A 13,099-nucleotide genomic window follows, 5' to 3' on the forward strand; every position below is an offset into this window, starting at 1 on the left:
TATTTTATTTCGTACGATTTTTGTCTTGTCAAATACTTTGAGACTTTAACCCGCTGCTTACTTCGTTACTCTAAAATGGTTTTCGTAAACTAAAACAAATATTCTTTTGAGAGTTAATTGGATTTTTTATATTTATTTTTCCGCTGATTTCTTTGAAAAATTGTTTGCTAGAAATCTCAGCACTATTTGATATTGTAATTATGACATAAAGTATTTTGAACTAAAATCCGTTGCTTAACTTTTCAATGAACTATAATATTCTCATTCTTAAGTTAATTGGGTCTTTCATATGAATTGTCGTCCTTTAAATGTTGTCCTTTATTACTTTCCCGTGGTCACGACCTCCTCGTTTTATTATCCCTAGTATGGGCGGTCATGACAAATCCGGGCTTTATCTCTCTAATTTATTATTTCTCGTGTTTAAGATATAAATATCCATTAATTAATTTAAGTCTGCTATTTGACTTTAATTAATTAATATCTTTTTTGAAAAGTTGTCTAATTCAAAATCTTTAATTATTATTCTGGAATAAATTCCAACCTGTCGGGTTTCTGAATAATAAAATATTTTTCGAACACCTCTTGAGGATATTATCAAACTGGACTCACCCATCACACGATTCATTGCAATAACAATACTAGCACCTCTAGACATTGATCACCACTACCCATGATATCAGGATTCTTGTATTGCAAAAAATCCGCACATTTGATAAATCAAAGTAGTGCATAATCAATATCATATGCTCAATGTTATATCAACAATGATTAAGAAATAACAATCACCGAGACCTCATCTTTCATTAAATAGCAAGAAAGACTTATCTCAACTGTTAGATCCTTCAGTGCCATACCACACCAGTGTCGTTTATTTTCTAAGGTAAGGAAACATGCGGTCTGACACTGCAACCTTTCATGATAGGTAGTCAAAGTCTATATAGGTTGTGAAATTCTATTTCTCTTCTACAAAGGACCGACTGCGTCACCTTCTGTGAACGTCGTTTACGACCAGTCTACTATGCAGAAGAATTACACTTGTTTGCTTCTTATACACTTAAATGTTTAAGAAACATCTTATAAATGCATAAGCAAACACCAATGCGATAAAATTGCTTCTTCTCGCCTTGGGTTAAAAGTGGATTGTAGAATTTATTGTATACAAGCAATTCTATCCGTGCAACATGCTCGAAATATGCTTTTTAGTATACCAATCCTAACATTGATTCCAATACAATCACAACTTCTGTTAACCAACTCATTGTATGGAACAAACTTACCTAACACAAGGTATGCATTTGCCTCAGGTGGCTCATAAGATAAACCAATTCCACCAATTTATACTACTCTTCCATCTCATATAAAAGGACACAAATAGATTTACAATACATACACAATTTTATCTCAATATTTGAATAGTTAAAAATATACTATATACCAAACCTTAGAAATTAAGTAGCACAATTCAAAATACACTACATTTGAAATTATGAAAAAACAAATATACAATTCACAACCTAACTAGATAGTAATACAAATTTTACCAACAAAACATGTCAATTTTAACTGGAAACCTTAAAATCACAATTTTCACCAGAAAATATGAATTTAATGCTAAATTTATAAAGAAAGCACACAAATTACCTTTTTAGAAAAACAATTGGACGTTTGGAAGAATTTTGCAAGAATTGGATGAAATGTTCGAGTTTTACTCTAAACCCGCCGAGAAAATGAGCTTGAGACAAGACCATTTCGCGATGTTTTGTTCTATTTAAACACGCATTCTTAGAATGTGTAACACCTACCGATAGAAACAAAAAAAAACAGCCCATTTATGGAAGAGGTTTTCCAGAATCGCCCATTTATACAATTTTGTCAATTGTCATTCTAAGTAGCCTTTCTAATACACTCGGATTTTGGACTGTTTTAAGGCCTTTATTTGGTCAGAAATGTGCGAAATATAGCCTAAAAGATAGAAAAATGTTGAATTTGAAGTCTGGAGCATTCGAGTCAGCCCGTGGTTCACTGAACCTTACTCAGCGGCCGCTGGCGCACATCGACCGCTGACCCTATAGTGGCCCATCTCGGAAATTCATGCCTAAAAGGAAGAACACGTCCAGCGACCGCTCATAGTAGTCCAAAGAGTTCAGGAAGACTCCGCAACGACCGCAGTGAATTGCCCAGCCCACTGAGTAAACGAGGCGCAAGATTTTACCTAATTTCTCTCCAAGACTTACCTAACTGGGATATAATATTTACCATATCATGATGTACGACTTCAAGGCTATAAATACCCCTCAATGCTTCATCAAAAAAACCTTTTGCTGCATATTACACCAGAGAATTGTATTTTAGAGTTCCTTCCACCATTCATAATGTTTTCCACTATACTTGGAGTTTGAAGCTAGGAATCAACAGAAGATGAAGAGCACGAGATTCAACCTTTGGGTTTTATTATCTTGGTACTTATGTTTTCCCTACAAACCATGGGTTTAGATTAAGTGGATGTGAGCAGCTAAATCTATAGAATTATAAGGATGTGTTAATAACAATTTTGGTTTATACGGTTCCTGGTTATTAAATATTCATTTTGTTCATTGCTTGATTTATTCTAAGTAGTGGATAATGCTTTATGTTTGAATGAAACATTCTGTGATGATTTATTGACTTGCAAAGTAATCGATAGAGGATTTGCTTGTTAGAAGAACTTATCTAACACTACAATTAATTCCCCTTAAAACGGTACTTTTAATTTAAATTGAGAACATCTTGAGTCTTTTGTGCTTTTTGGAGTTCCTAATCTAAAATTGATGACTTTAGTGTGAACCTACTTTGTGCCGCATGGGCAATTTTTATGTGACTTGTTCTAGTGAAGCATGAACTGTGCTAGAGTGTTGTAGTTGGACTTGTATAAACCATAACTGTAAAAACACATCATTGGAATTCCCTTGTCTCATACTCCATCCGTCTCAAGATAAGCGAGTCATATTCCTTTTTAGGATGTCCCACTATAAGTGAGTCATTTCCTTTTTTGGCAAAAAATCATCTCTTATTTTATTATCCACCTACTTTAATCTCACTTTACTTCTCTATTTTTCTCTTTCTTATACTTTACTCTCTCTACTTTAACTCTTTACTCAAAAGAAGTGCTTCACTTATCTTTGGACGGATGGAGTATATCTTATCTCTGTGTTTTATTAGCAATTGTTTAACTTGCTTTCCGTTTATTTACTGTTTTTCATCATTCAAAGCAACCAACAACCGTGTTTCCAAATTCTGAAAAAAGTCTAGTCTTAGATAGCCAATCTATGATAGCATTCCATGTGTTTGATATCCATGAGCTTACCCGTAGCTATATTACACCTGACTTGCGGTAACACCCCTAACCCAAATTATACATCAATTCGTAGAATTATATAACTTTTATTGTTATTAGATATTATTATTATTTAATTATAGCAAGTGAGAATTATAGAAGAATTATTTAATAAATTATGAGAGATCTTATAGTTGAAATGTACAATTATACATATACGTAAGAATAGTACTATTTGTTAAGTATATAAATATAGGTATTTACCCCATAAGACTTTCTAATTAAAAGTCTAGTTAAATGAAAATGTATAGTAATTTGAGAACGTGTGTGTGGACGGGAGTAGTATATATATGTGTATCCTAAATGAAATAGTAAAGTAAATATGGCATCCATATATTAGTAACAAGGTGTGATTTTTATATTAATAATAAAATAAAGAATACGTATAGTTACAAGTTAAAGGATCATGTATATACGTGGCCAATTTTTAGGCTTGCATGCACAAATATACATAAATGCGTGCCATTTGTATTATTTTAAAATGAAATAAAAGTTTATGCAATATACGTGGTTAATTATTAAACTTCCCTGCATAGAGATAGAGAAATAGGAAACTAGGGAAAGAAAATAAGAGGGGGGGTAGGAGGGAAACATTATTCTGACGGGGAGAAATTTATAGAATGAAGAATGGAAATCAGGGATTTAAAGGGGTTGAAATAACTGCAATGCAATGGCGTGTATAAATCATATTTTTATATTTTACAAGGCATTATAAGATTAATTATTATGTGTTGATTTAGAGTAAATATTTGGATTATATGATATGAACGTGATATAATTATATGTTATTTGATATTAATTGTGAAGTATGATATGATATGTGATTGATGCAGTTAATATATGATTGGTGCAATGAATATATGGTAAATGAATTATTTAGCTAAATATGATGGAAATATGTAAGTGATGCAATTGATATAGTTACACATGTATATGAATCATTGGATTAAAGAGGATCTGTGACAGTCTTGCTCTGGGTCTGATATACAATGGCAATGGACCTACGGATCATATATACAATGGCAATGGACCTACGGGTCGGTCATATACAATGGCAATGGACCTACAAGTCATATTATACAATGACAATGGACCTTCGGGTCATATATGTACGTACAAAGGCAATGGGACCTTCGGGTCATATACAATGGAATCCCAGACAGATATCAGACTTGATTTGTCACAGAATAATAAATTGAACAGAAAGACATATGCATATGAATATGAAACTGTTTATGATATTTAATGAATATATGGTTATGTGTGTTGATTTAGCTTATTTTTGTAAATAAGCTAATAAATGATAGATTTTGTATTTATAGTATTTGGATGGTTATGTAATTGATATGTGATTTATTAATCTTAATTTGTATTTATTTATTATAAGTATATGCGTCAGAAGGGTTGGGATGTGACACTTGCAAGTAGTTGTAATGCTTAAAAATAGTGCATTACTCTTCACAAATTAATTTTGTTACAACCTATTTCACTAGACTCATTCCTAATGTAATCTAGTTAATTAAGATTCGTGTTTATTTTACGCTCGCCCACAGTTGAATACTTGTACGAGAATTGTATGACTAAGATACGCTTAACATGTATCAGAGTCTCTATTCACTAACCTTTCACCCTTACCCTTGTAGGTAAAGCGGTATGCTACGAATTAATTTCTAACCTAGGTAAATATCCACCCTTAAGCGTAGAGTATTATTAACTATGTGCTCCTTACTCAAGGTTAAAGGGACATCTTATATAAGGTCACCGTTATATTCAAAAACCCATGCTAATTCATACGTATAAAAACAAGCACTACAGATAGGTATTTAATTGCTTTAATAGGAAATTCATTGTCTAGAGAAATATTGTTCAATTCTATTCCTACTACAAAAAAATTAGTCACCCGTGGCTTGATAAAGAAAATCTAAATATAAATACCGCGATGGACGAATCTTCTGCTGGATAAGATATGACTGTCTTCAATCCTCTCTTGTGTTGATCCCTAGGGTTCTCTGTCTAGCGGCATACAAGAAAAATAAAAGAAAAAAGATGATGGAATGAGAGATGGAATAAAGATAGGAAAAGATAAGAATTATAAACCCAAGAAATCCTTTTACAGATGCGGAAAAGTGTGAAAGTGTGTCCATGCAAACTACTGGAGCTCGGCTTCTGAGCTCGGAAATGAAGCTCGGCTTTGAGTCCGGTTGTGATCGAGTGGTGGAGCCTCGGCAGCTCCGAGAAGAGATCAAGAAATAAAGCTCGGCTTTGAGATAACCGAGAAAGGCAGTTCGGTTGATAGCCGAGAAATGCAGTTCGGTTGCCAACCAAGAATGGCAGTTCGGTTGATAGCCGAGAAATGCAGTTCGGTTGCTAACCAAGAATGGCAGTTCGGTTTTAGCCGAGCAGCGGTTATAACTAACTTTGGGAAATAGAGTTAGTTGGATTTTATTTCTTGATTGCATCTTGTATAAATAGCTCGATAGAGCTCAGTAGTGAGAGACGCAGAACACAGATTACACACACAATTAGAAGAGAATTCTTGCACTAGCTAGCGTTTGCTTAGAGTGATAGATTGTGAGTGTGAAGTTCTTGTATTGAGAGTTCCATCAATAAGATTCCGGTCATCTTCTCCGTGGACGTAGGTGGATTATCACCGAACCACGTTATATCGTTTGCGTGCTTTATTTCCTCGTTCGTGCGTGTGTGAGATCGGCGGTATCACGACCCAACAAGTGGCGCCGTCTGTGGGAAGACTTCCACGATTTGCCGATTGATTGGTTTCTGGGTGAGTTCGTGTCTAGAGGTTCCGTTGTATAAGCTGATCTTGGCGATTGCCCACCGCTCGTTTTGAGAAATGTCTACAGCCAAGTTCGAGGTGGAAAAGTTCACCGGGAGAAACGATTTTGGGCTGTGGAGGCTGAAGATGAAGGCCATCTTGATGCAGCAAGGCCTATGGGATATCTTGAAGAATGAAGGTGACGCTAAAGAAGGCAAACCTGATGCTGATGAAAAGGAGAAGCAAAGGCTTCAAGATATGCAGTATAAGGCTTATAGCACCCTGATCTTGAACCTCACGGACAGGGTGCTAAGGGAAGTTTCCAAGGAGGAGACGGCTGCAGGAGTATGGGGGAAACTTGAGTCATTGTACATGACCAAGTCTCTGGCGAACCGGTTACATTTGAAGCAAAGGCTTCTTGCTTTCAAGTTTTCAGATGGGAAGAGCATTTCTGAACAGCTCGAGGAGTTTGGGAAATGCATAGATGATCTTGAGAATATCGATGAGGTCATTAAAGATGAGGATAAGGCATTGATGTTGCTCAATTCCCTGCCTAAAAGTTATGAGCACTTCAAGGATGCAGTGCTTCTTGGAAGAGAAACCAAGGTCACCTATGAAGAGATTCATTCTGCATTGAAGATGAAGGAATCGCAGAAGGCTAATAACAAACAAACTGATCCAGTAGCTGAGAGTCTGCATGTGAAAAATAATCAGAATAAAAGGGGTTCCAAGAAGAAGTTCCAGAAGAAGGAAGAAGGTGGAGTATGGAAGGAGAAGAGAAGCTGTCACTACTGTAAGAAACCGGGCCATTTAAAGAAGCATTGTTTTGCTTGGAAGAGGAAACAAGAGCAAGAAAAGGCTGGGAACATAGAGACTGCTGATCTGGCTCAGGATGTTGAAGATAATGAAGCTTTGAATATCCACTCAGGGGCCAAGATTGAAGAATGCTGGATCATGGATTCAGGGTGCTCCTTCCACATTTGCTCACACAAATCTTGGTTCCAAGAATTATCAGCTTGGGAAGGATCAGTGATGCTAGGAAATGATCAAGTGTGCAATGTCAAGGGCATTGGGAACATCAGATTGAGGATGAAGGATGGGAGTATGAAGACTCTCACAGAAGTCAGATTCATTCCTCAAATCAAGAGAAATTTAATATCTCTTGGAATGCTAGAGTCAAAAGGGTGCAGATTCAACTCTGGTGATGGGATCCTCACAGTAACAAAAGGCACCAGAATTGTGATGGAGGCCCAGAGAAAGAACAGCCTATACTATTTGCTGGGTGAAACCGTGGTTGATGCTGTGAATCTTGCCCAGACAGAAGACCTGCATCTATGGCATGCCAGGCTTGGACATGTGGGTGAGAAAGGCATAAGAGAGCTGGCTAAACAAGGAGTGATGAAGTTAAGTGCATCAGACAGCCTAAAGAAATGTGAATCTTGCATTCTAGGAAAGGCAAAGAAGCTGCCATTTTCTGGTGGGAAACACACTTCATCAGCCCCATTTGTGTATGCCCACAGTGACTTGTGGGGGCCATCCCAAACTGAATCCATAGGTGGAGGTAAGTATTTCATCTCCATCATAGATGATTACTCAAGAAAAGTGTGGATTTACATTCTGAGAGAGAAGTCCCAAGCTTTTGAAAAATTTAGAGAATGGCATGCTAGATATGAGAATGAAAAGGGCTCAGTGCTTAAATATCTAAGGACTGATAATGGCATGGAGTTTCTGTCTGCGGAGTTTGATAGTTTCTGTAAGGTGAAAGGGATAAGAAGGCATAGGACCGTGCCAAGAAATCCTCAACAGAACGGGCTGGCAGAAAGAATGAATAGGACATTGCTAGAAAGGGTGAGGTGCATGCTATTCTACTCTGGAATGCCAAAGAGATTCTGGGCAGAGGCTGTCTCTACTGCAGCTAATCTGATCAATAAGTGTCCATCATCTGCTATATCCAATGAGACCCCAGATCAAAGATGGTATGGAAGCCTAGGTGATTACTCAGCCTTGAAGGTGTTTGGGTGTGCTGCTTATGCACACATTAAGCAGAGTAAATTGGAGCCAAGGGCAAAGAAATGTGTGTTGTTGGGATACCAAGATGGGGTAAAAGGATACAGATTGTGGAATTTGGATAGAGAAGGCAGAAATATCATTGTGAGCAGAGATGTGACATTCAATGAAGAGGAGATGCCATTTAAAGATGATGGGAAGCCCTCTGGTGGTGGCAGTAGCTCTGAAATGCAAAACCTTGAGTTTGGTGGAGAATCTGCTGGAACAGACACTGATGAGGATGTTGTGATCACAGGAAATCAAGAAGAAGGTGGAGCAACTAGCTCTCAACATACTCAGAACACAGGTGAGCAGGAGTCACCAGTGCAGCAGGCTGCTGCAGCTCAAGGGGCCAGAAGAAATCCAAGAAGAAATGCAGGCCTACCTAGCAGATTCTCAGATTATGACATGAGCTTCTTTGCTCTATGTGTAGCAGAAGTACTCATGTTTTCAGAACCCTCAACCTATGAAGAAGCCATGAGTTGCAAGGAAAGTCAGAAATGGATCAAGGCCATGGAAGAAGAAATAGAGTCCTTGCTGAAAAATGGGACTTGGATTTTGGTGACTGATCCAGGGACTCAGAAGCTGATCAGTTGCAAATGGCTGTTTAAGAAGAAAGTAGAGGTGGGGGAAGTTGAAAGCATACGGTTTAAGGCAAGGCTGGTTGCTAGAGGATTCACACAAGTAGAGGGTATTGACTACACAGAGGTGTTCTCTCCAGTGGTGAAGCACACTTCCATTCGGATCTTATTGGCCATGACTGCTCATTTCAACTGGGAGCTGCATCAACTTGATGTGAAGACAGCATTTTTGCATGGAGATCTAGAGGAAACGATCTATATGATGCAGCCTAAGGGTTTTGAGAAGCCGGGAGAAGAAAAGAAAGTTTGCTTGTTAAAGAAAAGCCTATATGGGCTCAAGCAAAGCAGCCGGCAGTGGAACAAGAAGTTTCATGAGCAGATGGAATTGATGGCATTTGAGAGATCCAGTTTTGATAGCTGCGTGTATGTCAAGAGAAGTGGAAATCTAATACTGGCCTATCTACTGCTGTATGTGGATGATATTCTGCTGGCAGGATCAAGCAAAAGTGAGCTGCTGTCTGTCAAGGAGGAGTTGAAGCAGAGATTTGATATGAAAGATCTTGGGGAAGCCAAGAGAATCTTGGGTATGGATATTGTCAGGAACAGAAAGAAGAAAGAACTGAAATTGGTTCAGGCTGATTATATCAGAAAGGTGGTAGAAAAATACCAGGTAAGGAGTGAAAAGTCAGTATCCACTCCATTGGCTAGCTGCTTCAAACTCAGTAAAGAACAGATGCCAAAGACAGCTGAAGATAGAGAAGAGATGAGCAGGATACCCTATGCAAATATAGTGGGAAGTGTGATGTACTTGATGATATGTACAAGGCCGGATGTGGCTCATGCCATAAGCGTTGCAAGCAGATATATGGCTGATCCAGGTAGGGATCACTGGGCAGCACTAAAGTGGATTCTGAAATATCTGAAAGGGTCTGTCATGGTTGGCTTGAAGTTTGGTGGTGGAGTTTGGTCTGAGGAGAGGGAAGTCCTAGAAGGATTCTGTGACTCGGATTATGCGGCTAACTTAGACAACAGAAAGTCTCAGAGTGGTTACATCTTCACACTATATGGCACAGCAATCAGCTGGAAATCAAATTTGCAGTCTGTGGTTGCACTGTCCACAACCGAAGCTGAGTATATTTCTCTGACTGAGGCTGCAAAGGAAGGAAAATGGTTGCAAGGAATCTTGGAAGATTTAGGAATGAAGCTGGGAGCAGTGAAGATTAACTGTGACAGCAACTCGGCTATATGTTTAGCAAAACATCAAATGTTCCATGAGAGGTCGAAGCATATAGATGTGAGGAGACACTTCATCAGAGATGAGATTCAAAGTGGAAAGATCAATGTGGTGAAAGTTCCTACCGAAGAAAATGCATCAGACATGTTGACAAAATCTCTGCCAACTTCGAAATTCAAACATTGTTTGAAGTTGGTTGAGATTGTGGAGTGTTGAAGCTTGTAACAAGGATTGAGAAGGGAATCCAGATATTGATGGAGTTTTGCAAGGACAAGGTGGAGATTTGTGAAAGTGTGTCCATGCAAACTACTGGAGCTCGGCTTCTGAGCTCGGAAATGAAGCTCGGCTTTGAGTCCGGTTGTGATCGAGTGGTGGAGCCTCGGCAGCTCCGAGAAGAGATCAAGAAATAAAGCTCGGCTTTGAGATAACCGAGAAAGGCAGTTCGGTTGATAGCCGAGAAATGCAGTTCGGTTGCCAACCAAGAATGGCAGTTCGGTTGATAGCCGAGAAATGCAGTTCGGTTGCTAACCAAGAATGGCAGTTCGGTTTTAGCCGAGCAGCGGTTATAACTAACTTTGGGAAATAGAGTTAGTTGGATTTTATTTCTTGATTGCATCTTGTATAAATAGCTCGATAGAGCTCAGTAGTGAGAGACGCAGAACACAGATTACACACACAATTAGAAGAGAATTCTTGCACTAGCTAGCGTTTGCTTAGAGTGATAGATTGTGAGTGTGAAGTTCTTGTATTGAGAGTTCCATCAATAAGATTCCGGTCATCTTCTCCGTGGACGTAGGTGGATTATCACCGAACCACGTTATATCGTTTGCGTGCTTTATTTCCTCGTTCGTGCGTGTGTGAGATCGGCGGTATCACGACCCAACAAAAAGGCTGATAGGATTTGAATTCTTGAATTCTATATTAAGTATGAAAAAGACCGGGCTTCAAAAGGCAAGTATATCTCTAAATTAAGAATTTTCGCCAAAATCCTGTCATGTCTTGAGTGTAATGCATAACTTTCGTAAAACGATCATAACTTTCTCTATCGGACTCTGATTGAAATGTGCAAGGTAGCTACGCGAAGATAAAGATATTAGTAGTCTTATTAGAGTAATTGGATATCAAACTTACGACACAACAATATAAAAGACATAAAAGTGCATAAAACCCAAGTGTAAAAACCATGCAAATGTGATTCACGTCACTGGAAAATTAATAAACTTCATTAAGCCCAACTCCATTGATCTAATCCATCCTTCATTAATTAATGAGCCCAAGAGGCACAAAACATCATCTTTAATTTTTCATCCATAAAAATCTTGAGCGCGAGTCGAGTCGAGTCGAGTCGGTCGACCCCACTTGGGTTCGTCACTGATATTAGCTCACACAGTCCGACCCTAACTTTTTATATATTCTGCAACAGACTTGTTGTCTTGTTCGCATTAAATACGATAAACATTTGAGGTATGTTGTATGAAGTATGAACACAACACATATTTGTTATGCATAAAATGAATGAAATAATAATTTACATATGCGTATAATGAATAGAATAATAATTTACATACGCGTATAATAAATGGAATAATAATTTACATGCATAAAGTGCCCTGTGCAAAGGCGAAAGAAACATAAATAACATACTTACTCCGTCCATGATTAAATGTCTCATATTTGATTGGCATGGATTTTAAAAAATTATTTGACTTTATAAAGTAAAGTGGGAAGAGAAAGTTAGTGGAACGTGTGGCCTACTTTTATTTATTGATTTTATAATAAAATTTGAGAGGAATAAGTTAGTGGAATGTAGGGTCCACTTCCCAAATATAGTAAATATGAAACAGAACATTTATTGGCAGACTAATGAGAAATTAAAAATGGACATTTAATGACGAAGGGAGGGAGAAAAAAATAATTTCATTGACTTATATTGCAAATAAGTTTATTGAAAAAGTATTTATGGTTCAAAACATATTGCATTATATCAGTTATTTGTAAAGTGACTCTGTTTTTAAAATATTATTAAACTGATCAAACTGAAAACTATAGTCTTTATTCTTGAAGCATTAAATGGAGTTGTTATAATTTGCGCTTCACTTTGAATTATAATGTTACTATAAATATACAACGAATCAATAGATACAAATAAACATCTAACACGGTGCAAAGGTACCCATCGATGGAGCTAGAGATGGTGCGTTTCACATTCTATGTTGGAATGTCAGTGCAGCCCGTAATTCGTAAGCTGATCTGAATACGCCAAATTTATAGGGTTAGGGTTGAAAATTTCTAGCCCGATAAAATTACAACCAGATTAACCCGCACCCGATTAACCTGCAACCCGTTAGGGTCAGACCCAAAACCTAATAAAATTTTTATTAGTCTATTTGTTTGACTCCTAATTTAACACTTCATTGATTATATGTAATATAAATAACTTAAAAAATAACTTTCAGTTTTATATTAAATATACAAATTATATATTAAATTTTTATTAATATAACTACATATAAATAAATACACTAAAAAATATTTTTAAATTTCTAAAACATGCTTAAAAATTTCTCGAAATATGTTTTATTTTGCACAAATCTCAAATATTAGTATTTTATCATGTTTATGTTTGAGCTTTAACATATATCTCAAATATATCATAATTAAATGTCTATTTTATGAATATAACTAATTTTCATCATTATTTATTGGATTGATCGCGTGTTAATTTTACCGGTTAATCCGTCGGGCTAGCATGGAACCCGAGTTTTTAGGGTTATGATTGAACTTTTATAACCTGAAAAAATCAAAACTCGATTAGCCCGTAAAAGATTAACCCGCAACCCGAGTAGGGTTGGCCCAAAACCCGTTGGGCCAACCCGATTGACATCCCTTTCTCGGTGTAAGCAAAAATATAAAACATGAGTATTGATAGAAGTGGTCCCCTTTCCACATGTCTTCCACAAGAGAAAAAATCAAGAATGTCTCGTCTTTATTTACCAAATTTTATGGTCCAAATAAATTAAAAGACCATGCTCCTTTATCATGTGGAAAAATATCTGTAAATTAGTTCCAGAAAAAAAAAAACATGTGATTTT

The sequence above is a fragment of the Salvia splendens genome, chromosome 5, assembly GCF_004379255.2.
Source record: "Salvia splendens isolate huo1 chromosome 5, SspV2, whole genome shotgun sequence".
Taxonomy (NCBI): Eukaryota; Viridiplantae; Streptophyta; class Magnoliopsida; order Lamiales; family Lamiaceae; genus Salvia; species Salvia splendens.